This window comes from Heterocephalus glaber, unplaced genomic scaffold, assembly GCF_053883595.1.
Source record: "Heterocephalus glaber isolate CG9 unplaced genomic scaffold, H.glaber_assembly_v1.0 deba00001577, whole genome shotgun sequence".
Lineage (NCBI taxonomy): Eukaryota > Metazoa > Chordata > Mammalia > Rodentia > Bathyergidae > Heterocephalus > Heterocephalus glaber.
Window position 1 is genome coordinate 2738649 of NW_028258358.1, and position 24192 is coordinate 2762840.

Here is a 24192-nt window from a genome sequence, read left to right on the forward strand (position 1 = left end):
GCATACAAAGCCATGCTAAAAATAATGGTCCCAGTAACCATTCAAACACTTCAGTAATGTACAAGTGTTTACATTACTGTCAACAGTTTTCACATCATTTTTCTGTTTATAGAATAGTTAAGGTCAAACAGTTACCATATAACTCTTAAGAGTACAAAATATTTATGTAAACTTTATGAATTGTAGGCTATACTATATAAAATAATGCATTATTTAGGTTATTTCCTCTCGTGTACAACTATTATCAATATTTGGTAGAGACAAGCCATTTTATCTTTTTAATTTATTACACTAAAGCATTAAAATTTCCTAAATGAAACTAACAGTTAATCTTGTGATTGTGCACTGACTAAATGATGAAGAAATTCAATGTGATATAAACATTCACGAAAAACTGTCAATTAATATTGTTCACAAGTGTTTAAGAATACATAAAATATAAATCTTCTTGCAAATATTGAGTATCACACTTGGACTTTAAAAAAAAATGATCAGCTAATTCTTCCTCAGCTCCTGAACTACTTATCAGACTTCTTTTTGTGTCTACTTCTTCCTCACTCCAAGCTTATGAAAGAGGGGAAAGGCAGTACACTCGAATTGCTTCTGGATATTCAGGATCTCTGACTCAAGGAGTGCTAATAGGTATTTTCTATCTTTCATTTTCATGCTTTTACAGGAAATGTGCAGCAGGAAGGTAGCAGGAGATACCATATCAACCCAGCAATTCACCCAGAACTTCCTTATACTTGTATCCTCCCTGGGCTTTTGGCTAGAATAACTTTGTTATTAGACAAACATTATCACTGCCGCATGCTGGGAAAGATCTGAATGCAGCTGTTCATCATTGATATGATAATTTATAATGCAATCTCTTCCTGTTACTACTATGGCATAGTTTTAATTTGCCACTTTGTATTTGACATGGGAAGGCCATTTCTTCTTACTTTTATAGTTTACTTTTCTTCCTGTAATAGAGCCTATCAGAATTCATCTCCCTTCCATTGTTCCTTGGAAAAGTATATTGCTACCAAGAGTAACTATTATTGCAATAGTAGTCCTGCTTTCTGAATTCATTGATTGGTTTAATCTTTTAATGTTTTTAAAATGTTATATTGTCCGGGAAATATTATATTGTTTATTCTTTACAACTTTCTTGTATCATACATAATATTCATGTATCACTAGAGTATGAAAGAGATGAATCTATTGATGTTCAAATTAGAAACATAGCTAACATTTTTCAACGCAGGTAACTAAAAGAAATAAACAAATTTAAAAATTTAATACCTGGAAAGTAGATAATCAAATAATCATATGCCAACTTTCCAAAAATAGGAAAAAGGCATAATTTATGTGATTTCTTCAGATTCACAGAATTTGTAAGCTATGCTACACCTGGCTAATACACATAAGCAATTGTATAATTGGCATACATTTGATAGCTAATTATATGTAACAAATGCTTCTGTACGGAATAAGTGAAATGAGAAAAGCACAGCATAACTTTTAGTTATATACACAATTATATGTAGACTTTGTTTCAAAACAGAGATCTTTCTGAAATTTTTATATTCAAGCATTTTTATTTTTAAGTTGAATAATAAAGATTTCATCTACTTTATCTTGACTAAGACAATTAACATGTAGTACTGTACGATTAAGACTATTTTAATCCCCAGGTAAAAATAAAAAGTATATAATCATAGGAAACATGGATTACTATGTGCCAGAAATAGTTATAGTGTGTGTGTATATATATATATATAATATATATATATTTTAAAATTTTATCACACTATAGAATGCATGCAATCTACATGCTCATTTTAATAGAAAAGAATATTGAATATGGGGTAATTAAATAACTTGTTTAGTGTCACAAAGGTTGTTTATTCAAAATCTCAAATGCGAATTCTGTTGTATGGTTACTAGGCCCAAGTGCTGGCAGCTGTACTGTTCTACTACTGCTTCACTGAAGAGGGTGTAATAGTTTCTAGGAATCAATTACAATTTATTACTGTAGCTCAATCATTCTTTCATTTTACTAACTGTAGCCTTTTTGATGGAAATATCCATTTGATGTTTAATATGTTATGGCATATCAAAAATAATTTTTTATTCCAAAAATGCTTAAAGACATAAGGTTTTCCTACGTTAACTATTCCTAGCAGTGGGCTTCCAATCTGAAATCAGACTCCCAAAAGACAAAGTTATATTGGTGCAGAGTTACTTAGGAATCACAAGAGCCAAGAAAAGAAAGCAATGTTAAAAGAATAATGAAATCCTCTCTGCCTAACAATGGAAATGGCCCTTGTTAAATTTTGTTTTATCCTTCGCATATCTGAATACTGCCTACTCATTCCCTTATTCAATATTAATTTTTAACCTGTATTACCTTTTAAAATTCTTTAAATTTCTCTCAGTGAGAGCTCCATTTGGGCCACTAGTCTGTAGGTAAGTCACTAGGCTTCTGTTTCTCATAGAAAGTGAATCATTTAAAACTTCTTTTGTGGGGCAGGGATTTAGCTCAGTGGCAATATGCCTGCCTCACAGGTGCAAGATACTGAGTTTGATGCCAGGTACTGTAAAACAAAAAAAACAAAGAAAAACAAAGAAAAAGAAAAAGAAACAAAAAACTTGTTTTGTAATTTGTAAGACAGTCTTCTTAGCTTGTATCAAATCAAATTGCTAATGTTATATTCTGAGATATAGTTATATCTTATCTTTAGCATCCTCAAATACAGAGAGAAGTACCATCTTGAATATAGTAAAATTTCAAACTGTTCTCCCTACTGTGTTATTGTTTTCAAATGTTGCACAGTTAAAGGCCAGGGATTTAGCTCAGTGGTACCTCACCTTTCTCACAAGCTCGAGGTCCTGAGTTCAATCCCTGGTACAAAAAAATTTACACAGTTCAGCATGCTTTGTGTGAAATAAAAATGTAAAACCATATGTATCCACTTTGTATATATTCTCAATTAACTCACTTTTTGAGTTAGGCTTGAATACAGGTGGGAAATTTTATGTGCTGAGTAATGGAACTTTAAATAAGATTCTATCTGTATTCAGATGTAGTAGGGAAACTCTTCATTTAAATACTACGTACAGGAAATTTTATCATGTACTAAAAAAGTCAAAATGTAACGTAGAAATGTATATAATCTGTCTCAAAAATATTATAAAAATTATGTATACTATTAATATTTATGTGGAAAAAAGAATACAGACATAAGCATACATACATCAAATATACAGAGGTGAAGAAAAATAGAAATACCTACAGATATCTGAGTGAGAATGTTTAGAATTTCAAGTTGGCTAGTATAGTTATATTATTATCTCAGTTCATAGGATTTGGATTAGTGGGAGGCAGCATCCCACAGGGTAAATGAGCATGCTGGAATACAAAGCATAATCTTTTAGTACTTTTCAGGACTCGTAAAGTAGCATAAATATATAAATGAATGGCATAGATACATACATGATCATTATAAAAATAGCATTAAATATCTCAGCAAATGATCTGAAATTTTCAATTTGAAATAGGAAAACAATAAATCAAAAACCAAAAGGCATGCATAGCTTAAAAATGAAATTTACATCTATTCTCTGCCAACTCAGTTCATCTTTGAATATTTTATTCTTAAATACTTTTAAATGAACTATGAACTAGTGTCTTAATGATAGATGATTGTTCATTCAGAGAGTTCAAAGTATGATTTTAAAATATTCTTTTTAAAAAATCAAATGGCTTTTGAAGGTAAAAATAACTAATTTTCCCATGATCAGAATCTTAAAAGCATTCATTTATATTTGTGTCTGTACTACATTTATGACATATATATCATAGAATGTTTTCCCTGAAATATATTCAGTTAATATTTTAAGGATTCTGTATGTATTCTTTTTAAATGTCCTACTCTGAAGAATCACAGTGCATAGATGTGATTTAATTGATACTAGAATCTAAATGTTTTTGTTTCAGTACAAAGGTCTTAATTCCATTTTCTGTACTTTTCTGAATTTAAGTTTAATACATTTATGTAATCTTCAGTTGTTATATGTTGATCCTCTGTTTAACCTTGTTAAATTGATTTTATACATTCTCTCTTTAATCTTTTTGCCTATGCAATGCCTCTTTTGTTAGTAGCATATTTGTTTGCTTTTTAAATTATTTATATTCCTTTATCAAAACATTTATAACATACAACTGTATTATAATACAATAACATGTAATAAAATAAATAGATAATAACATAAAATACTTTTCTAGCAATTTTCTCTGATACTTCATAAAATGAATCTTTGCCTCTGGATATGGTAATTTAATCATAATTCATTCATTGCAGGGTTTCATTTATTTATTATCTACACATAATCATCTGAATAAAATAGCAATGACAAAAGTAATACCTGCATTATGTTATTATGTTTCCAAAGATTATTTTGTTTTTCAAACTATATTTTCCCAGATAAATGCCACTAACCAAAATAATAAGCACAAACAGAAAACTAGTCTTCTCATTTCACTTAATATTGCCATTGGCATCCATGCCCTATCTGAGCAGTGAAGGGAGCAGGTGTTCTTTAACTAATTTCCCCAGAATACAATCCCCCTTTTCCCCTGCTGATCTGGTGTGTAGTGTCTGCAAAAAGAAGAAAAAAAAAAGAAAGCATTGAGAGAGAGGAGAGAGAGAGAGAGAAAAAAAAATTATGTGGTCATTTCCCTCTTTAGAAGTTAAAAGGTATTTGAAATAATGCCCCCAAATCCCAACAGAATTGTAGTAATTGAAGCTATGCTGCCTTGTGTGAACAACATTTCACCGACCACTCATCCCACTCACAAATACTTCATATTGATACTGTTGTCACTAGGTTCTCAGTCCAATCTTCTTATATTCTTATAATTAATATCACATCACCTTAATTGGATTTTCTACTTCTAAGCTTCATGGATTAAGATTTGTATTGCTATGTTAATTAGCTGTAGGTAGCAGAATGATGTCTACAACCAAGAACCTAGATTACCATTCTAGAATTTCACTATAATAATATTGGCATGAGGAAGTCTCCCTTGGAGACCAACCAAGGAATTTTAATTATCAAAGTATTTAAACGATCATGTCATAAGACTTTTTTTAACAACGAGATAGTCAGTTACATAGCATAGGTGCTCAGATCAACATTATGAAGAGATTTCAGGGTAATACCACAAGCATTTGCCATATTTTGTGTGCTGCACAAAGAATTTGTTGTGCTAAATGTTTGGGGGTAAACTCCCTATTTCATATGACCTTACATTCTTTTTGGAATTAGAGGCACATAATCAATAAAACATAACCTATAATGTTTTGTAAGAAAACTTCACAGAAAGGTACAGGAAGTTTTAGAGAAGTAGACTAAGAAAATGTGTTAGAATAACAGCATGGTTTGCTACTGAGGATTTTCAAGCATGACTGTTTTCCTTCATTTCCAGATAGTCATGTTTCCAGGGAAAATAATAAAGTCTTCAATTGGGAACATAGTGTTCATGTTTCCACTGAAGTTGAAATGACTATGTTTGAATCTCACCTGTGAATATCGCCATGTAAATGAAGTTTTAAAAGAGTGACTAGTTTCCAGTGTAGTTTCCTAAAACTGCTATGACCAAGTATCACAGAATGATTGGCTTCAACAGAAATTTTTCTCAGAAGTATGGAGGCTTTAAACTCTGGGACCCAGGTGCTGACAAAATTGGTTTCTTCAGAGGTGTCTTTCCCTGGTTTATTGATGGCTCCCTCCCACCCTCCATGATCTTCCCTTCAAACACATTTATATCTTAATGTCCTCTTTTTATTAAGAATAGCAGTCATATTAAATTACCCACTCAAATGACCTTGTTTTAATATTATTTCCTTACTAAATACTCTACCCCTAAGTACAATCACATATGAACATATGAATTTTAGTGGAAAACATTCAGTACACTAGACGTAGTGAATGCACCTTTGTTAGAAACTAAAATAAGAAGCCACAGTGATCATTATTGATGAGATACAGTTCATTAATCTGAGGTCTTATTTGAATTTATATCCCCCTGATTGCTCCCCTGTCACAAGCACTGTAAGGATATGTGAGAGTTATGAAAGAACACGTATATAATATTTATTCTTTCCAAGCCTAATAACATGGAAAAAATACCAGACTGGAAGTTCTGAGCCCGGATTCCTTCCCAGTTCACTGCATACAGTGCTTGCTATGTGGTCTTGACAGGTCAGGTTTAGAGTTATTAATTTTCTCATCTTTAAAATAATACTAGGGAGGAAAGGAATCTGAGATTTCTCCAGTTTAAAGGCAAATGTCCTGACTTCTATTTTAATAATGTGATAGAGTTGTGATGAAGATAATGATGATGATGATGATGATGATGATGATGATAAAAATGGTAAAAAACAATACCTTGTATTTAGCACAAGGTTCAGATACTCTATTCTGTCTGACTCTTGTGTTCGAGAATTCATGCTTCACAATACATAAGATGGCTAATATTATTCCTATTTTTACACTTTTTTAATTTTGCAGTACTGTGAGTTGAACTCAGAGCCTCTGCACTGAGGTCCAGCTCCAGCACTATTTTAACATAGGATCTCACTAAATTGCCCCGAGTGGGCGTGAGCTTGATTTAACATTTATCTTCCTGCCTCTGCTTCTGAGAGTGCTGAGATTACAGCCATGAGCCACCAAGTAAGTATCCTCACTTTTTTTTCAATATGGAAATGGAAGCCCAGAAAAATACAGAAGAAATCTTCTAAAACCGTATTGCTGTAGTCTGAATGTTTGTGCTTCCCAAAAATGCATGTGTGGAAAACTAACTTCCATGCAGTAATAATAAGGGGGCCCTGAAGAGGTTGCTAATCATAAGGGCAGAGCTCCCAGTAAAGGGAAGAAAGCCTTCCTAAAGGAAGCCCAAGGAAGCTCTTTTTGCTCTCCATGAAGACGTAGCAGGAAATCGCTGTCTCTGAACAGAAAGTAGGCCCTTGCCTGATATTGCTGATACCTTGGCCTTGGACTTCACAGGCCTTACTTGTGAGAAGTAAATTTACATGTTCCCAATCTAAGGTATTTTGTTGCAACAGTCAGAATAGACTGAGCCACATACAACAAGGAAAGAATTGGTTTCATTTTTCCACAGTTGGTGAAGTTTATGTATCAGGGTGAAGTGGAACTACAGTTTTACAGTCATGATTGATACAATTAACAAAAACAAAGGCTGAAGCAGCTTCTGTGCTAAAAATATATATTTTTATATGGAGAATAATTTTGGTACAGAATAAACCAACCATAGGACATAAATATGCCATTTAGCTATGTTTACCTTAAAGTAGGCTATATCTTAACTAAAGAAGATTGCTTTCTTTTTCTATTTTAAAATTATACACAAAAATTTAGAAATTTCTGATATCAAAAGTAGCTAACTTTCACAGAATAAATTATTGTGCTCTTCATTTTTTATTATTATTATTATATTTTGGGTACCAGGGATCGAACTCGGGTCCTTGTGGTTGTGCAGCAGATGGCAAAACCACTGAGCTAAATCCCCGACCCTTACTGTGCTCTTTAAAAAAAAGGTTGTTAATTTCTTTATTTTGTTGTGCTATTATTTCATGTTTAGGTGATTTATAACTTCATAAATCAACTTTACTATTAAACTAAATGACTAATTTAGCGTATTTTTAGTTTTTATGTGAAAATTTAAAAATTTTTGTTTAAATTTTTGTAGTTTGAATTTTGTTCAATATCATAAAAATTTGCACACACAGACACACATTCATATGGTAACATATATTTTCTCCTTTCTGAATGTCCATATAATCCCTATAATCACTATTCAGCATAAAAAAGTATATGAGGTGAATTGTATTCCTTTTTCTGAATTATGTTCTTCAGTACAGACTTTGAGAGTACTATCTCAAACCGATGTACCCTTTTTTTTTTTTCTTTTTGGTACTGGGGATTGAACTCAGGACCTTGTACTTGCAAGGCAGGGGCTAGCACCACTGAGCTAAATCCCCGGCCCAAAACCAATGTACTCTTACATGGACTTTTTGTTTTATCGATAGGTAGTGTTATTTAGTATTCTGCTCTCGTTCCAAGGCTACAATCATTCAGAAATATTACATGATTTGGTAACTCTAAAGATCATGTTGAGTAGTTTTCACAAAATGACCAAAAATTATTTCCTCCATTGCTCCTGTTCTAAAATGTAGTCTTAGCAGAGTAGTTTGGATCTAATACTTTCCTATATCCTGTTAGCAACAGCTGAATCTTCAACTAAAGATTATTTACAGGTGGAAAATAAGACCTGGGGAGAATATTGCTTGGTTTTCTCCTTCAGAGTTCAAATTGCATTCTGAAAAGCCTTTAATCTATAAACACAGGATACCTGGTATATAAGCTATTAAAAAACTCTGAGCATGAAAATTTTGCCAGATCATTTTTGCAAGATCTTTATCGATTACATATATATTGTAGAGTTTATGAACAGTTGTCTTATTGCCATTTATTTATTTATTATTTTTAAAATTTTTAAAAATTTTATAATTTTTTTTAATTTTTTGGTGCCAGGGATTGAACTCAGAACCTTGCGCTGGCAAGGCCGGCTCCAGAACCACTGAGCTAAATCCTGGACCCTACCATTCATTTATTAATGGTCATGATTAGAAGGCAGGTAAGAAGGTGGAGCTAAATCTAGAGACATACAAATTTGTGTTTTGTATATATTAAAGACAGCTCACATTTGAAAAAAAATGTAAGACAATGGACAAGCAATGGAATGGAATAATAGTATAGATACAATCTGCTTTTTTGTACTTTTAAATCTCCCATATCTCCTGTCTCTCCTCTCAAACACAAAAATGAAAAGGCATAGAGAGAAACCAAGTAAGTTTTCTTTTATGACAATGACCTCCATATAAGAAGCACGCATACAAGTGGTAAGAGGAAATGTGATTAAACTGTCTACTAGAAGCCTTTTAAAGTTCTCATAAAAATTGGATGTGCAGGAAATAACTTGAAGAATTCATTAAGTGTCAGTGCACACTGAATGTGCTCAGGGTTTTAAAATTTTCAAAAGGAAAACCTATCTTTTCTGTCCACATCAACTAATGTTTTCCAATTTTGACTGTAGCTCACTGAACTACAATTGCCATCTTATTTACTTCAACAAAGGGGATCAGTTTAGAGCTTTGTAAGTATTGCATTATTTATGAATAAAATGTTATATATTTTTATTCATGAGTGCAATTTCATTAATAAATGCTACTTTGTCTCTCTCCTTTGTTAATGTAATATTCAAAGATGAGCTAACCATGTGTAGTAAAAAGTAAAAATGTAAAACCAGTGTTTCAATATATGAGGTATACCTGAAAAAGTATTAAGAATAAAACTAACCTAACCAAATAGTCCTAATCAAGGGGCCCTACTCAGTGATTTGAAAAATATATTGGTAGAGTCTTCAGAAAAAAAAATGTATCTTATGGTCAGTAAGAAGGTCTGTCCTTTATTTACAGTGTATACACTATACAGGAAATGTGAAGGATGAGGAATAATGTAGATCATTTAATTTTACTTTAAAATTCAGATGTTTAAAAAAGTGGAAATCACACACATATACACACAAATACACAAAGGAAATCAAAGATAAAAAATGTTATCAGTCATTGGATTTCTAAGGCATTTTTTTCCAGAACTCTTAGCAAGAGGGAGTGCCAGACATGTCACATGACATTCTCCAGAGAATGGAGAAATTTCCTTTGTCAAGTCCATAATATCCAATACCATCAACCATCGATTCTGTCCAATTAATCATGCACTGGTTAATGCTGTTAATAACCTCAGTTCTTCTGAAGATTTTCCAGAAGAGACAAAATATGCTTACCAATGTGCCTTTTCCACTAAATATTTGATTATATCAAAAAGTGTCTGAAAGAATTTACAGTTGTAGTGACTAAAAATGAGTATGTGTCTGCTTCCCTTAGCTGAAATTAAATTTTCATTTTTACTAGGAATGAGGTACATGGGAGATTAGTGAGGGAGAAATCACTCTTCTAATGGACACAAATGTTACTATCTGATATTCACAACAGTCAGGGAATTGTAGAATGTGTCTTTCTAGATACCTTACAGAATAATTAATGATCTCTCTTGAAAGAGTACCAGAGCACTTTTGATTCATAAGATGCAGAAGTCTTGAGTAAAAATCTTGGCTCTGCCACTTGCTAGGTATTTAATATTAAAGTAAATTCACTTAGCATTTCTTCATCTAAGTTTCTTCCTCTATATCAAAGTCAGCGAAAAGCATCCTTTCAGTTGCATTCAGTCCTAAATCATTTTTAAGCCATGAAATTTTGAGCTCCTTCATAATTCTTTGGTTTCAAAGTGATTTCTGCTATAACTGTCAAATCAAATGAATATTCAAAGGCCACATCAGCAACACAAAACCCCAAAATGGAGAAATAAATTTAAAAGAAAAATCTTTCCAGAGAAATACTTTTTGGAGTAGCATAGTATAATTAAATATTCTATTAATTCCTCCTCATGAAAACACAAGCTACATCACTTATTTTGAAAAATTTAGGGAAAAACTTACATTCTAGGTTCAAATGTACATATATACATTATATACATTATTATAGACATATTTATTGTGCATATATTATAATTATAATATTATAATGTACATTATATATGTGAACTTATGAGCCTTTTTTAAATTACACATTTTAAGATACAGGTTTTAAGTTACATATTGCAAATTCAGAAAATAGTAAAATGAAAATGGTACAAATGAGGAAAAATATGTCTACAATACATTTCTTGAATAGTCAATAATTTGAAAAAATTTAGACAATAATCAGTTGTTAAATAGTTAATCTAGGTTTACATTAATATAGAAATATACATATAAGGTGTAATGTGTTAATATATAGCTAAAATATTAAATGTATTAAATCACTAGGAAAGATTCTTTGACCTATATAAGAAGCATAGTTAGACACAACAAGGTTTTAGAAATATTGGACTTTATACACTATCACTCAGAAAAATAAAAATTATTCAAATTTACAGTAATTTCAAACAATATTTTGACTTGGTAAGTTCTATGTTATGTATCCTGAGATATGTGTGAGATTTCTTATTATATCTGAACATTGGTCAAAAAGAAATTGCCCTTTTTTATAAAGGCTGTTTTTACTAATAATCTGTGATCTAAAATGTCTTTTATCAATAATGTGAGTATATTTTCAGCATATTGAAGGGTGTATTAAAGAATTGTTTAGAGAAAATTTCTCAATTTCTCAGGCAAATAAGGTAAATAAATGTGTTGTAAAACTCAACAGGGAGTGACAAGATGCTAACAGGATGACTAGTCAGTGGTGTATATTATCACATTGTAGTTGATGTTTTTTTCATAATCCATATAAAATAACCAAATTTGGCACACTCTTAGAAAAATATTTCAAGAATTGTTATTGCTACTATAATAAATTACATTTATTAGGCCCCAGTTTCTAAATTACGGGGTAAGAATACCCTCATTGGTTCATAGATTAGATTTATGAAGGTGCTTTACCTGGACAAGAGATATTTTCAGTTGTTTCCTGTTAAGGAAAATATTCAGTTACCTGTTTAGATCTTCAGCAATTCGAATATCAGGAAAACAAGACAGGAAAAATGTCATCAATCAAATCTCAGAATCTCATAAAGTGTCTTAGATTTTGTAAACACTGTTTAGAAAACATGTATTAATTTGCCTCCACTCTAATTAAACAGCTCAAAACATGACATTTGTTTTTATATGAAACATTTAGAATTTACTAATTTTATAAAAACATAAGCTAGGCCGAAATAACTGGGGCAAAAGAAACACTGATTTCTAGATTAGCTAAGAGAAGAAGACCAAGATCCACTTACATGTAATTACATTAGGAAAAAGTATTAAAAATTTAATATTTCAGAATTCATGTAAATACAAATTCTGTTGAGAAAAAGAAGAAAAACCACCTGAGGCACCTGCTTTCTGCCTGGCCTCTGCCTCCTTGTTACTGAGCTAGAGAATATAACTCCACGTATGTGTAGCCCAGAACTCAACTTGACATTGACTTAGTAGAATGACTAGGTAATTATAGCATTACAATGATTTCACTAAGCTGCGTACTGTATAATGACCTTCATCAATCTATTCTATGTATAAAAAATATAATCACACTGTAAGGGATACGAGGAAAAGCAGATAAAGAAAAAAGAAGAATAATTGCATGGTAAAGAAATGTTAGTAAATATTTTATGATGAAATAATTTTCTTTTGATAATTTCGTTCAAATTTTCATGTTTGTATTATCGATTTCACTAATTCATTCATTTTTAAAATTTATTTTTTAAAGGAGGCAAAGTAATTTTAAATTGGTTTAATTTTAATTCAACATTCTCTGTGCTTCCCTATTTTTTACACCAATAAACTCATTTACTTTATGGAAAAAAAATATAATGACAAATTCCACAAATAAAATAAAATAAATAAATATGCTCTATTCAGGTGAAAAATTTCTGTTAACTCCAGTGAAATAATGAAAAGAACATTTTATTGTACCTCATTATTTCATAATACATGTTCAATTTGAAGTTAATTGCTTTGATTATAATGTAGACCTCAAGAGAAAAATGAAAAAAAATTATACTAAAAATAAATGTTAAATTATAATAAAATGGTATTAATGTTCTCAAAGTCAGTTAAAGAAATACTGATTATGAGACATTTTATTTTCTAAAATCAATTATGGATATACATTTCTTGTAGTTTAAATGATACCTGTTTTTACCTACATAGTTTATGCAGTTTATACTTTGAAATAGGAGTATTAGCAAATTAAAGCAACTTTATTTTGAATAATTTTTAGAAATTTTACTTGTCATAGCCTGACACCAGGGGTCCAGACATTCCATCACTACCATTTCCCAATCTGATGTTACTATTGATTGTATTTTTCTGAGACTCATTTTTTTATTGGTTTGCTTTATGTTTAATATTTTGCTTGCAAAAATTCAATCTTTCATGGATTTTTTAAGCAATTACTTCAGAACTATTTTAAAAGAACATTCACTTCTTTAAAGGTATATTTAACTAAATTTCTGAAAGAACCTTAAGACATTTATACTATCATAATGGGTGACAAACTAAAATTCAAAAGAAATATTGACAGATATCAATGATAGGTTAAAATAAAGTAAGACAATTGCTTCTTGCATCTATCTACATAGACATAAGTGGCCTGATTCATTATCTGGTTCTTTTATTAACTGGTTACTAAATATGTGAGAAAGATATATTAAGGATAAAATAATAGCAGCAGCAAAGTCTTTGGATTTAAGGATACTGTACATGAGTTTGAATTGGAGTGTTTTACTGATAAACAACTATGATACAGCTGGGAGTGTAACTCAGTTGTAGAACTCTTAATTTATATGTGCAAGGCCCTAAGTTCAATTCTCAGCACCATGAAAGAAAAAAGAAAAGAAGAAAGGTAGCAAGAGAGAGGAGAGAGAGACAGAAGAAGGTAATGATATATTAGTTATGTTTCTTAACCATCCCAGACTTTAATAATACTAACCTGTAAAATGGGAATAATATTTATTCTCCTAAAGGCAATCTACGACTTTTTTACAATTGTTTGACATATGTCACTAATGCATCAAGGACGGAAAACCCTACACAATATACGGGAATGCCATTTCATACCATGTCTGATATGTAATTCGGAAAGATTAGCACAAACAGTTGCCATTCAGAGCATGTAATTTTTTTTCTCAACCGGTAAGAAAAGTATACAGTTATTTGTGATGGTCATCATGGTTCTTAATATACTTTTTTTTTAAGTTTTACCATCTACCTTTTTGTCAGATCTACATAATAAATACTACTGTCTCAAACTTTTTAGAATTTTATCACACATGTGGCTATCTGTTTTACATACATTATTCTATCTGATAATCATAGGAACCCCATAGACTTAGTTTTATTCTCTTGTATAGATGAAGATTTCAGCTCCAGTAAAGTTATTCAAATTTCAGACACTTTAGCTTCCTGGAAAATTTCATATCAGAAATGTATGACTAAACAGTATACTATAAACAGTTATCTGAAGTTGTGTGTAAAATGGAAAATTAGGATCAATCTCCTTTTCCAGCATGGTATGTATCATTACTTGAATATGTATTTATTTCTGTATTCTTGTTACTATCTTCTCAACTTCTCTTTAAGCCCATGAAAGCAGAAACTGTAATGCTAGTTTACTCCCTTGTGTTTACTGTGTGTTATATTTATATAGTGTATATAAGAAATTCATGTTAAATAAATATATAAATTAATAATTTTTTAGATAGGGCAAATCTCAGAATAGTGTATTTTCTAGTACTCTAAAAGTATGGCATATTCTGTGAGCTTCAACTTAAATTTTACCAACCTCAGTAAATGTAAGATTTTTAAGTCTTCCAAACAAAATTATCCCAGATTTACCTCTCAAAGACAACTGATGGGTAGGCTAGAGGCTCTCAAGTACCACAGGCACAACTACCATTAGGAAGAATAAAAAAGGAGAGTGTGTGGAGGGCTTTTGTAGCTACAATTATCGTACTTACAAAGTTGAGATTTTAAAAAAATATTTCACTGAACACAGTAAACCAAAATAGCGTTTTGTTACTAAAAATCCCAGAGAATTAGAACATCATAATGTTTACAAGATTCAATAATCCATTAATTTAGCTGTGGTACTTGTCCTCCTAGGAAATTTGTATATTGGCTCTTTTTCAATTGAATATCATTACTGAATTCAGGTACAAGAAATAAACTTTAGCAGATCCAGGAAACATCTGCACCAGCCAGAAATCGAAAAGCAATCTTTACATGAAATGATTGGTTAGAGTTTGTAATGTTGCTAGCTTTATGTAGGAACCACTGTTATTGAAATTAGCTTTTAAAGCAAAGAGACTGGAAACTGATTTGCTTTTAATTTTCACTTGTTCCACTTTTCTCTTTCACCTTAAGCCCATCACCATGAATATCATCACTGGAAGAGTTGGAAAAGGCCAAGTACCTCTTTTTGTTAAATTAACAATCATTTATACTTTTCTTGAGTAATATTTGTATTTTGGATGTCTCCATCTAAATACAAATATCATTTATGCAAATCAATTGCACTTGACTTGCATGTGTACAACTATCACAGGTAAGATAGTGCCAATAGAATTATAAAACTTGCATTTAGTATTCAATTTAATTTAGAATTATCAATGTATTTCTTTACATTAAAATATAGTAACAGGATATTTATTTTAAAAGGAAAGATTTATTCATCCAAGAGCATGTGATAAGTTGGTCACTGTAAGATAATGGATTTTTCTGCATTTGAATACAATGTTTTTGCTTTTTTAAAAAAAATTTGAGTGAGTAATTGAAACTTTACTTACAGTACTTTGTGCTCTATAACTTTAGAAAACAAAAGAAAATGATAATCACTATATAATGAACTGTTCAAACATTATTTTTTAAATAAATATTTGATTATTAATTCAACTGCCTGTGTGTTCTGGCCATATTAATATAAATAAAGGAAAAACTCATAGGATAATTTTTACTGACATAATTAGTTCCTAAGGAAAATGAGGATGATTTAAAGTATTTATATCTAAATAAATTGGAACTGGGACACTGTTAAGTTACCACTATAAATAAAATGGTTATTGGAAGACTATACAATCTTAATGTACAGATAGCCTTCTTGTACACAAATAACAGATTCACTGAGAGAGAATTTAGGGAAACAATTCCTTTTACAATAGCATCCAAAATATGAAATATTTGCAATCAATCTAACAAAAGAAGCAAAAGACCTCTACACTGAAAACTACAGCACTCTGAAGGAGATTGGGTAGGATATAAGAAAATGGAAAGACATCCCTTGTTCCTGGGTAGGAAGAACCAATATAGTGCCTTCCAAAACTACTATACAGATTCAATCCAATACTGATTGAAATTCCAACAATGTACTTCACAGAACTAGAGAAAACAATTCAAAAATTAATTTGGAAACAGAAGAGACCTAGAATAGCTAAAGGAATTCTAAGCAACAGAGACATGGCTGGGGGTATCACAATCCTCAACTTGAAACTATACTACAAAGCTACTGTAATAAAAAACAGTGTGGTACTGACAAAAGAACAGACCTGAGGATCAGTGGAATAGATTAGAAGATGCAGAAGCAATTCCAGACATACTCAGTCACGTCACCTTTAACAAAGGAGCCAACCACCATCATTGGAGGAAAGATAGCCTATTTAATAATGGTGTTAGAAAACTGGATTTCAACCTGCCAAAGATTAAAACTAGACCCATATGTATCACCATGCACTAAACTAAGATTGAAGTGGATTAAAGATCTAAATATTAAAACCAAAACACTAAACTTGCTGGGAGATAAGTTAGGTAGAACTCTTGAAGACATTGGCATAGGAAAAGACTTCATGAACAAAACCTCAGTAGCACGGGAACTAGCAGAAAGAATCAACAACTGGGATCTCATCTTATTCAAAAGCTTCTGCACTGCAAGAGAAACCACCAACAGAGCTAAGAGAAAACCTACGTGGGAAAAATTTTTTAGCAGCTGTACCTCAGACAAAGGACTACTATCTAGACTATATAAAGAATTGAAAAAAAATCAGACCCCCAAATTCAAAGACCCAATTCAAAAATGAGCATCTGAAATGAACAGACATTTCTCAGACAAAGAAGTAAAAACAGCAAACAAATATATTAAAAAATGTTCAACATCACTGGTCATTGGAGAGATGCAGATGAAAACAACACTGAGATTCCGCCTCACCCCAGAAAGAATGGCTGCTATCAAGAAATCAACTAATAACAAATGCTGGTGGGGTTGTGGGGAAAAAGGAACCCTTCTCCATTGCTGGTTGTAGTGCAGACTGGTGCAACCACTGTGGAAGTCATTATGGAGTTACCTCAAAGAGCTAGGACTAGAGGTCCCATTTGGGCCAAGTATTACCCTGCTGGGTATCTTCCCAAAAGAATTAGAAGAATCATACCACAGTAATTTATGTGCTATGTTCATAGGGTCACAGTTTTTAATAGCTAAAGGTTGGAAGCAGCCCAAGTGCACATCATTTGGAAACTGGATAAAGAAGATGTGGTTTTGTTATAAAATGGAGTAGTACTCAGTCATACAGAATGAAAAACTAGAGTCATTTATATCTAAATGAATGCATGTAGAGGCCATACTCTTAAGTGAAATAAATAGGACACACATGTGTAAATACAGAATACTTTCAGTAGTGTGAGAAACTAATAGCGTAAACAAAGGTTAAAATGATTAAAATGAATAATTGATAATTTGAAATAGGAAAAGGTCCAAAGACGAAGGGGTGAAGGGAGGGGAAGGGGACAGGAAAGGAGAGAAAGGAAAAACTCTGATACAAAAAAAAAAAAGCAAGGGAAATGCTGTCTGTGTAAATAGGGAAGGGTGGAGGGGGTGAAGGGCACACAGGTAATGGGGATAAAATAAGAACCAAGATGCATCATGTACAGGTACAAACACCCAATGATAAATGTAAATGAATTGTATACCTAAAATGTACCAATAAAAGTACTTAGAAAAAAAATGTAGCCACATAGCCAGATAATATTTATTTTTATAGCTATGAAGCAGCATGATTGGAAATGAGGGAGTTAATATGCATTGTTTTACAATACTTTTCTATTTGATGTGTAAGTTCTTTACAACTTTTCAGTCATTCCCTAAGAAGATTTTTCATGGCATTCCTTGGATTTGAAAATTGATTGTTTTTTATTTTCAGACAAAGTACAATACTTACTTGGTAGAAATGAAGAAGAAGTGTGCTTATACGAAAGCTAAACTGGACAGGGAAATGCATACAATTTTACCAACATTTCAGTGTATTTAAAATTTAAATGCTTTCTATACAAATGTGTTATTCCTTTTTTTCCTTTTAATTCTAACCAGATTTTCAGGGCCTTTAAGTTTTTATTTCACTAAAATCTTGTTCAATTTAAAACCACTCATACAATAGTTTGTTTACACCTATTCTAAAACACATCATGACAGAAAAGTCATTTTGCCTGCTGAATTTCTAGTCACAATCATCTCAGCACTAAAATATGTTATTGTTCAGAAACATTATCCCATGTGTCAGTAAATCTTTCAGGGAACCAGTAAGTTTTGTCTATGTTGATAGAGAGCAATTTGAGGTGACAAAAAAAAACCCAAAAAACAGAATGTTTAAAAAATGTTTTCTCAAATTTCAGAATACAAGGGATGATCAAAAATATGTGTAGGATTAAATAAAAATATTACAGAAAAAATATGTTGCTATTATTCCCTTTCAAAGTACTCCCCTTTGCTTTGAACACACTTATCCCATTATTCTTGTCACATTTGAAGAAATTCTGGAAATCTTCTTTTGTGTCTTTACAAGGTTTGATTACTTTCAGATGCTTTCACATGGATTTTCTTTATTATTTAGGATTCTGAAGCTCTTATGGAAAACTGACCAAATTATGAGAAAAATTTTATTCATAGTTCATATATTTAAAGGGAAAATTTATAGAGGTTATGCTTTAATTTCCAGTGAATTCACTCCACTCAAATTTAAAATAAAATTAAACTTAACTTTTAATGTTTCCTGAAGATAAAATTAATTTTAGAATGTTTATGATAGAGTATACTATTTTAAAATTTTCTATACCATATGTGAATGGGTACAGTGTTATTGAGAGATATAAGGTAATAAATCACAGATGTATTGAGTAAATTCTAAATCAACCAATAAAAATAACAAAATGAAGTGTTAAAGTTAATACTGAAATAATCAATATAAAATGACATTAAAAAAGGAAAAAGGGGTAGGAGATTTAGCTCAATGGTTCCAGCACTTGCCTTGCAAGCCCAAAGTCCCCAGTTCGATCCCCGGTTCCAAAAAAAAAGGGGGGGGGGATGAATAAGAGATTGAACAAATAGACACAAAAGGCACGATAATATATTTAAACTTATTGTTGTAAACACGTTAGATATAAATAGTATCAATACCTCTCAAAAAAGGTATAAATTTCCAAAACCAATAAAAAGCAATACATAATTAATACACTGCTTACAAGATATGTACTTTAAGTATAAAAATACAGAGCTAAAAAGTGAAAAGTTAGAAAATATATAGCTATTAAATTATTATAAAGAAAGCTAGATTGTGTATAATAATAGCACACAAAGTAGACTTCAGTACAAGAAATATTGTCAGGAATAAAAGATGACATTTATACATCAAAATAACAGAACTTCAAACAACGTGGAGTAAAAAATTATAGAATTAAAAGTAAAATGAAATTCACTATGGATATAGACTTCAACACAAATCAAGTCAATGTAATTGATCTTAAGTAGTACATTACCTTCTTTTTTAATACATCTGATACATATACAAAGACAAACCATTCTCTGAATCATAAAATAATTCTTAAAATAAAAAATTAACACACAAATTATGTTCTCTATTCACCATGGATTAAATGAGAGAATAATAACAGGAAGATCTCTAGAAAATCTTCAAATATTAATAAGCTATGTGCGACATTTTAATATAGCCCATGTATCAAAGAAACAAAATGGAAAATTAAAAATTAATATGAACTGAATGAAAACACAACTTATTGAAATGTATGGAGTACCTCAGATCAGTACTTTTAAGAGACATTTGTAATATAGAATCCTTGTTAGGAATTTAAAGAGTTCTCAACATTTAAGGAAAACAATTTTTTCATGAAATAATTGGAGAGAAAAGCAAAGTTAGTAAAAACAGAAGAAAATGGAATATATTGGGAAAAAGGAAATGAATTAGCAGAAGAAACAGCAAAAAATTAACCACTCTTTGGTTCCTTGATGAATAAGTGAATTAATCCATTTTTTTTAGATATATAAAACCCTCAAACATGTGGAACAAGAAAAAAAATTCCAGGAATTAAAGTGTCAAAAAAAAATTCACCAGAATGTTAATATTAAATTATCATATAAAATGTAATATATATTATATATAAAATGTAATATATATATTTAATCAACTGCCTTATGCAATTTTAAGGAATATACTTAATAAGGAGAATAGGAAAGGATATTTCTTATTCTATGAAGTCAGCATTCATTTTATGATAAAACTAGAAAAAAGGCAAAACAACCAAAACCCAATAAATCCCTCATGACAATAAATTCAAATATTATAAAGAAAATTATAGCAAGTGGAATCCAGCATTGCTATTAACAGGTTTATAAACCATGATTGTTATGGTTAAATTTATGATGAGTGACCAGAACCACAGGTGAATGTTTTAAAAATTTGTTACAGTGAAAAAAACTGTCACTAATCTTTCTAAAAATATTTCACTTTGTTTTGAACACACTTATCCCGATATTATTGTCATTTTCTGAAGAAATTCTGGAAGTCCTCTTTCATGAATGTCTTTAGTTTTTCTGTCATGGCTGTTTTGATATTCTGAATCAATTCATATCATTTACCTTTCATAGTTATTTTGACTTTGGGGAAGAGCCAGAAGTTGCATAGTGCCAGATCTGATGAATAAAGTAGAAGAGTATACACGCTATTTTTCAGAACCTGTCTGTTCTCTTGGATGGCACTCAGCAGCAGTGTTCCCTAAACTTTTGCTCATACCTCCTAAAGCCATGTATATGTATATGTATATGTATATGTATATGTATATGTATGTATCTATCTATCTACTAGAAATATGAACAAACGTCAACCACTTGATATATGTGCATACAAAGAGAAAGAAAATGAAAGTATAGATACATTGTTTTGAATGGTATCATCATGAATCAAAAAGTTTGCTTGAGACAGGTAAACATGTAACTTGCACAGCTAAAAAAACTGATTTCAGTTGAACAAACTGCACTGCCCTGAGTCTTATCTCTTGAAAATTCAGAAACTCATTCTTTTCATTTGCAGATGATAATAATAATAATAATAATAATAATAATTCTGTGCCTATATCTCAGGGGTACTCTGAGAAACCAATAAAATAACAACTATTAAATCACTTTGAAAATTATTAAGCAATTTACTAAGAGAGTATGTCTAAGGTATATGATATTATTAGCGATAATTAAGAGCAGCTCAATACTACACTAACCTTTACCAAGTGAGCCACTATATTTCTTGCACAAAATATATGTTCAATAAATGCTGTCTTTTTTTTTGTAAATCTTTTTGTATGAACACAACTACTCCTTTAATTTTTAAACATATAGAAAATTAGAGATCAAGTTATAATATAAACATATAAAATTCTAAGAAGCCGATTATTATTACAGCGATGAGCAAAGCTAAATAGATGGAAATAATCCTTGGTATTTGCAGGGATTGTATAAATTCTAAAAATCTATAGACTTTGAAGCTCCTTGTATAAAATTGTGTATATTGCACAAAAATCTATGCAAAATCTTCTATGTCTTTAAATATCTCATTACTTGTAATGTATATTACATATACAATTTGTACATGTTCAGTAGAAATATTATTTAAGAAATATTTTTCAAAAAATGTACATGGAGGGCCAATATAATTAAATCATATTAAAAGCATATGAAAAACAAAGAATACCAGAATTTTACACTAATAATTACTTATTAAATCCAATTTTTAATTCAGTACAGTGCAATTTGTTACTTTTAGAATATTTTCCAAAATGCCATTCACAATACCCATTAAAAGGATATGTGCCATGGTATTAAATATTTAATAGAAATACTGGCTTTAAAAGGAACATAACAAGTTGCTATAAATACGTAATCCTATATTATAAGAGCTTGTGGAAACCAGAGAATTCATGAGTGATTATGTTTCTCAAAGCTATAAAGTTTTTATGTATCCTATGGAAAAAATAACTTTTATTTTGGACCTTTCTACAAGTGAAAATTCTTATGGGATTGTCATAGCCCAAAGGGGATAAAATATAGTCAATATGAATCTTTCAAGAGAATCTCCAAAAATACTTTTCTACAAAGGGAAGCCCAATATATTTCTTTTACAAAATATATGCTCAATAAGTATACTGTGCTTTTGTTGTGAATCTTTCTTCCTTGATATAGCTCACCATCTTAATTTTAAAATAAAGACAAATTGAATTTAGAAGTCATGCATTAGCATAAAGAGCTAAAATGTTAGTAAAGTAATATATACTAGACTTAATTTACTGCATAGAATTAAAGTGTGTTCAATTGCAAGTTTGTTCCTCCAAGAAGTATCTCTTTGCAGGCAGGTAGTCGCATTGCAGCAAGAAAGTATATAGTGGTTGAAATATTCAGGGTCAGATAACTTTCAAAATTTTCATCCTGTACATACCCATTTTGTACACTCCAAAATGAGAGGTGGAATAAACACACCTATGCTACCATACTTTCATATACTGTTATCTTACTTAGCTGTGAAGACAGTACTGATAACAAATTATTATCATCATATTGGAAATGAGGAAAGCAAGAGTCAGATTTACTAAGCTTTTAGTATAAATTTTACTGAAAAAAGAATGACCATTATACCAAAAATGAATAAAGGTCACGCCTTATGCTGATTATCATCACGCTTTTGCTCCAAAAAAGAAAAAGTACCTCTTCATATGAGTGTTATATCACGTACAGGTTACTGCAGTACAAGCAAAGTGTAATTACCAGGAAAAAAGTAAAGACAGAGCACCAGAGTTTAAAGAATGACATTTTGTTATCTCTTATTTTTGTTTATGTTGGACAGGTGGGAGTGTGGATGGAAACAATTTGTGAAGAAGGATTTCAATGAATTTGAGGATTGAATTACAGAGACTGAAACAGCATGAATACCTTTCCAGAGGTAGAAAATTTGTTATTTTTGTTTTCTGATAAATGACTAACTCATTCACTTTGGTAGGAATATTTAAGGGAGATATTTGGGATAAGATTAGAAAGGTAGCTTGGGGATGAAAGTATACAGGATTATGCATGCCCAGGCTGATGAGCTCATGCTTTATATGGGAAGCAGTAAGGTTAAATAAAGGCTGACATAGTTTTAGAGGTGCTTTGTAACAAGGTGAATCTATCTTCAGTGATTTGGATGGATTGAACAGAAAGCACTGGATGAAGGGGAAAAAAATCAAATAGTTATTGGAACTACATAACTAGGGGAAAATAGACTATGGCAGAGAAATTTAAAACTAGTAAAACCTGATGTGAAAGATGACACAGAAGTAGAATTGTCAAGACTTACATAACAGGTGCAGTTTGTGAGGGCAGTTGTCAAAGAAACTTTCAAAAATTGGTGTTGTATGAGGCAGAAAGCAATGATGATGTTGACATAAATTGGTTCCCTATATATCTGGAAATACTAGCAAGTTATCCAGAGACACAAGACTCTATAAATGTTAATATTTATTTGGACTTCAAAAATAGATGCAGTTCACACCAGTATAGTTCCTAGGATAGAGTAGAAATTTAAATGACTGCTAGTAATAAATGATTAACCAGCAAACAAAAACAACATTTAAAGATTTTCCAAAAATTTCAGTTGCTGTGAGGTATTCTACTTGTTTTAAACTACTTACAATTATTTATGTCTGTGGTTGGGATGTAAGTGGGAATGCAGAATTTATATTTAGAATATATATATATATATATATACGTAGAATTATATATATATGTAGAATTTATATTTAGACTATGTGTGTGTGTGTGTGTGTGTGTGTGTGTGAGTGTGTCTTTTTTGGCTAATTTCTTGAATATGTATAGCGGTGCAGGATTAAAAACTAAAAAATTTGACACTAAAATTCTTATCTCTAAAAATAAACTCCAACATAAAAAAGCATCCTCAGAATATTTGGAAAAATTAATAAAAAGCAGGAAATAGGTAAATGCTTAGAGAATTTTATACAAACATTAAAATGAATAGGAAATGTTAGCTTTATGTTGAAAAATAATGTCATACTCAGCAGTCTAATACCAGGATACTAATTAACTGATCAAATGAAAGTGATCAAACTCTTCAGGATATTTCTCATCTCTCTTCACTCCGAGAACATGTTTGAACACCTTCTCT

At 30.9% G+C, this 24192-nt stretch overlaps 1 protein-coding gene and 1 long non-coding RNA gene across 14 annotated transcripts in view; one reads left to right on the forward strand and one right to left on the reverse strand.

Moving 5' to 3' along the window:
- Pcdh9 (protocadherin 9) overlaps positions 1-24192 on the reverse strand; it is a 918070-nt gene that overhangs the window by 606575 nt on the left and 287303 nt on the right. The gene's annotated exons all lie outside the window — the stretch shown is intronic.
- Positions 1-24192, forward strand: part of LOC147823485 (uncharacterized) — a 32144-nt gene that overhangs the window by 3837 nt on the left and 4115 nt on the right. The window contains exon 2 of the long non-coding RNA XR_015443695.1: positions 22879-22974. This is a non-coding gene — a long non-coding RNA (uncharacterized LOC147823485). The remainder of the gene's footprint in view (positions 1-22878; positions 22975-24192) is intronic.